Below are 5625 nucleotides of genomic sequence, written 5' to 3' on the forward strand. Positions count from 1 at the left end.
AAAAATAACAAATGTATGCCCCTCAAAATTTGAATATTGGGCTATCAGAGAATGAATATAATACAACTAATTATGTAGTATTTAAAGAGAATAGATAAAATTGGGAAAATGAACAAAGGCAAGAAAGTATCAAAAATGACAAGGAAAAACATTTTAATTGATTTCAAAATATAATAATTAAAAACTCAAAACAAGGATTTAACATCAGATTAGACATCCCTGAAGAATAAATTAGTGAAGTGGAAGAGAGCTGATGATTTTTTGCAGAACCTAGCATACAGAGTTAGGAGATGGAAAATATGAATGAAGAAGAGGTCAAGAAACATAAAGGATGGAATTAGAAGGCATAGCACATGTGCAATTGAAGTTATAGAAACAGAAATTGAAAGAGAGGCAATATCCAAGAAATAATGAATAAGAATTTTCCAGAATTTGTGAGAAACAAATTCCTATATAAAGGAAACACAACTATTCAAACAGTATAAATGAAATGAAATGCATACCTATGCACCTTGTAGTGAAACTACAGAACAGCATAGCCAATTAAAACATCTTTCTACTCCCTTCCCTTATAGAAGAAATGTGTGGGAGATATCAGAAAGGGACACAGAACATAAAGACTTCTAACTCTGGGAAATGAACTAGGGGTGGTGGAAGGGGAGGAGGGCGGGGGGTGGGGGTGAATGGGTGACGGGCACGGAGGGGGACACTTGACGGGATGAGCACTGGGTGTTATTCTGTATGTTGGTAAATTGAACACCAATAAAAATTAATTTATAAAAAAAATAAAAAAAAATAAAACATCTTTCTAAACATCCAAAAGACTGATTATCAAAAATAAAAACACAGGGACGCCTGGGTGGCTCAGTGGTTGAGCGTCTGCCTTTGGCTCAGGGCGTGATCCTGGATTCCTGGGATTGAGTCCCATATGGGGCTCCTTGCATGGAGCCTGCTTCTCCCTCTCTACCTTTGCCTGTGTTTCTGCCTCTCTCTCTGTGTGTGTCTCATGAATAAATAAATAAAATCTTTAAAAAAAAATAAAAAAATAAAAACACAAAAAAGAAATCAATTATTAGACTAGCAACAGACTCCTCACTTAGGACAATGGAAGTTAGAGTATAATGGAATAATATCTTCAATATGCTGAGGGGGGAGGAAATAACTGTTGACCTTGAAAAGTGTATCCAGAAGATTCGTATTTCAAGTTCCTTTCAGATTCAAAAAAATAGTTTACTGCCAAGATATCCTCACTGAAGGATTTAATATAGGAAGTAAAATAATCCCAGAAAAGAATGCAATGCAAGAAGGAACTGTGAGCAACGCAAATAACATGTATATTTTAAATACAAATATAGTTTAAAATATATGCATATTATATATAGTATTATATAATACAAATATATATAGGTATATGTAAGTATACAGTATAAAATATATAAATTTAATATTATATAAAGTTAAATATGTAACAAAATTAAACCCAAAAGCAAGGCAAAATGAATATAAAATTCAAAATAATGGTCACCTTTGGAGAACAAGGAAGATAACTATAGGGAAGGAGAGCACAAGGGCTTCAGGGGTATTGACTTTGCTCTAATTTTTAAGTGGAATAGAGGATTTACAGATTTTATTTTGCTCTTTATACCTTATGTTCACACACACGTGTATGTATAACTGAAATATTTCATTAAAAGTTTTAAAATTTTTAAAGGGATCTAAAGTAGCCACCTTCTAAAATTTTTAATTGCTCCATTAAGTTTAAATATTGCTAATTAAATTAAATATTGCTAATTAAATTAAATATTGCTCCATTAAGTTTAAGCTCATCAGCCTGGCATTTTATGCCTTTCCCCAGCTGGGTACAACTTCTCTCTCACTCCTGCCCAATATAGGTTCCTTCCTCTAGAGGGAATTCCCTATTGCCATCCTTCTGTTCTTCATTGACACTACCAGATTAATTCACATCTCCAAGACTTCTCATTTTGTCTTATTTGTCCTTTCTTCTATCTACAATGCAAACTCTATAGTTCCTGGAAGAAAAAACATAAAACCTTTCCCCCACGTAAAGCTTTCCTGAATTTACCCCAAGACACAGGGATCTCGTAATAACATGAAATACTTCTGGGACGAATGAACTTTGTCTGCCACACTCTTGGTGTTCAATGTGGGTGGAAGTTTTATCTCCTAAATAGGCAGTGAACTTCTTGAGAGCAAAGAGACTGTGATGTTTCCTTTTACATCTCACTACCTCTAGCCAGCACTGGAGTCATAAAATGCACTCAATCAATACCCACTGAAGAAAGGATAGCATGGGATCCTTTCTTAATTCCTAATTCTCATGGAACAGATTCTGTTTGAGAATCTGAAACACCTTTATGTCTTTGCTTCTCAAGTCTTCCTGAGGTCCAGTTATATCCTGCCCTACCTCTGTTTTCTACTTACACCACTTTTCTATTGTTGCCTGTTCAAATTTATTTCTGTTACTTTTTAGCTGAACAGTTCTCATTAAGAAATGTCTGCCCAAGACTCAGGCCAACTCCAGTTCATGCCTCAACAAAAATTGCAAATCATCACCACCATTGATCTTCAAGATCGTTCACAAACAATAAATCTATCAATGACAAGGGTGCACTGAGTTGAATTGGGTCTTCAAGTTCCATAGCTAGTTCTTTACACTGTCAGAATCCAAACCAAAGTCTCTTGACACTCATTCCATTGCTCATCTCATTTCCCAATGTGTTCATTTATGTTATTTTAGAAGTTATAAGGTTCTTTTCTCTTCTGAAACCTCACAAAGAGGTTTGTGATAAAATAGCAATTAACTAATATCTTTGCCAATAGATACCTGAGAACTGAGGGATGTTCGTTCATTATCCATTTATTCATTCAGCAAATATTTATTGCATGCTTATGTGGCAGGCATTGTCCTTGGTGCTAGGGACATTCTAGTTAAGGGAGTCTTGACAGTAAAGTAAATGGGTCAAATATATGCCATGTCACATATAGATGCATACTATGGGCAAGAATATAGAGGGAAGGGCATTAGCAATGTCAGGAGGTCAAGATGGACATCTCAGGATGGACAAAAACAATTTCCCTGAGAAGACATTTAAACACAAGCACCCTGAGAATGGAATAGAAGCAAGAATAAAGGAAGAATGAAATGAGGTATAAAGAAAGAATGAATGCAAAGTGAATTGCCAGGGATGCCTGGGTGGCTCAGTGGTTGAACATCTGCCTTTGGCTCAGGGCATGATCCTGGGGTCCTGACGTTGAGTCCCACATCAGGCCTCCTCAGGGGAGCCTGCTTCTCTCTCTCTCTCTCTCTCTCTCTGTCTCTCATTAATAAATAAAATCCTTAAAAAAAAATGAAAACAAGTGAATTTCCAGTAGCTCTTGGGTAGCCTCCTAGGCCTTATTTCTTGGTCTTTTCCTGGACCCAAAAAGGTAACAAGGATAGAGAGCCAGCAAGGGTCTTCTGCAAGGCAAAGAAGTCACAGGACCAGCAGAACTGATCAGCAAACTGAGATAGCAATCCTGCCTCCCGAGGAGTAAACAACAGAAATAGAAGCTTTCAGAACCAGGGCTTCCCACTTCCAGAGCAGAGCTTTAAATTCCTTGGATTCTTTCTCTCTCATATAGATTTCACACACAACACACACACGCACACACACATGCACACACACACACACACACACACACAGGGGTGCATGCAACACATCAGTTCCTAACAGAAAACCTGACAAAACATCTCCTCACTGCTTTTGGAAGCTTTGAGGCAAACTCCTAAGACTTCTCTGATTTCACCAGGTTACTTATATGGGGAATCTAGCAAGACCAAGATACTATTTGAATACACACAATATGAAATCCTACCACTAAAACAATCAAAAAAGCTATGAAAAATAATTCCACCAAATTAGGTAGCAATTCCCAGAAATTAATCTGTCTCTGCAACTCAGCAGGGTCCCCCTGATGTCATCTAGGAAGGTTCAAAACCCTGATATCACCATGATATCCTGCCTTTCATCCATCCTCTGAATCAACATGGGCCTCCTCCTGTATTTTCTATGGAAAGCATGGGTTTTGGAGTCAGAAAGACTTGGGTTCAAATCCCAGTTCTGTGTTTTACAGAAACTTGTTTTTAGGCTTAATTTTTTACCTGTTGTTGTTTTTTTAATCACTGCACAATCTTTCCCACCTATTGTATATTCCCAGAGGCAGACCTTGTTTTCCTGACTATATTTCTCAATAAGCTACTTCATGAGTCCTCCTAGGGGCATTTTGGAGTAACAATGGATGGTCTTAAGCTGTTTCCTAGGAGCTTTCTGTTTCCCTGTCTCATACAACCTTTTAAAACCCCATCATCCCAAGAAATTCAGCTCTGGCTTAGCTTGCAGATCATGTTCAGCAAAACAGAAGTTTCAATCTCTCTACTTCACTCTCCCAGCTAATGACTTCCATCCTCAAGGCTCACTCAGGTTTTGAGATGGCTATGGAGTTCTAGCCATCCTAGACATCTGTATTACAAGTCAGAAGGAGGAAAAGCAGAAAGACAGCAAGGGGTTCCTCCAAGCTGAGTCACTCTCCTTCAAGACCCCCTTCCAGAAGTGCCACCTACATCTCATTGGCTAGCACTTTATTACACAGCCACACATCACTGCAGGAAAGGTAGCGACATCTCCTCCACTAAAAATGAAGAGCTGTCACGAGGGAGGAAGAGAATAAATGAGTGGGCCCCCAGTGGTCTCTGCCAAAAGTACTGGAAGCTACTATTCAGACACATAGAGATGGAGGCCACCCACGCATGGATCCCACATTAAATGAGGATCTCATGCCCTCATGCCTTTGCACCTTTGCGCGGGCTCATCACCAAGCTGTAGGCTTTTCTACCCTTTCTAGCTAACTCTAGTCTTTCTTTGAGACATCACTGCTATGGTACCTCCAGAAAATTTTCCTTAGCCACCATGTAGTTCCTTCCACCTCACTCTCTGTTCTTGATTATTGCAGTGCTTTTCACATTCCTTGTAACTCTATCTTTACTGAGCTTACCAGAGTAATAACCAGAATAAGAATACAGCTCTGTCCTATACTAAGTGCCAGTCATTTATATATTCCTATTATTTCCTTCCCCACCCCTTTTTCTTTCTTGCTGCCCACTTTTCTTTCCATATTTTTCTTTCTGTCATTCCTTTCCCTGTCAGGGGCACTGAAGGTAGGTCACCATGGAGTTCCACTGATGGTCTATAAGGTCAAAGAGTATCCTGATCCTGAATCCATTATATCAAAGCTTCAAAGACAGAAATGGGTCACTAATGGGGCTAAAAAGTCAGTATAGCTCCCAATCTGCCTTAACTTACTCTTAGGAAAGAATTTATGTTCCAGGAAAAGGTGGTCCAAACTATGCCATTTCAATGTCCTTGACCTTGAGAAATTACTGTTTCCCTTGTAGGACAGACACCATGACAAAAACTGTGGCAAGGTAAAAAAAAAAAAAAAAAAAAAAAAAAAAAAAAAGCTGCATCTTCTACAGAGTGCATGTAGATTTTACATGAACTGTGATCATTCTTGTGTCACCTCAAGTACCTTCTCCCAACTGGACCTTCAGGCCATACCTCTATGGTT

This window comes from Nyctereutes procyonoides, unplaced genomic scaffold (assembly GCF_905146905.1).
Source record: "Nyctereutes procyonoides isolate TBG_1078 unplaced genomic scaffold, NYPRO_anot_genome, whole genome shotgun sequence".
Taxonomy (NCBI): Eukaryota; Metazoa; Chordata; class Mammalia; order Carnivora; family Canidae; genus Nyctereutes; species Nyctereutes procyonoides.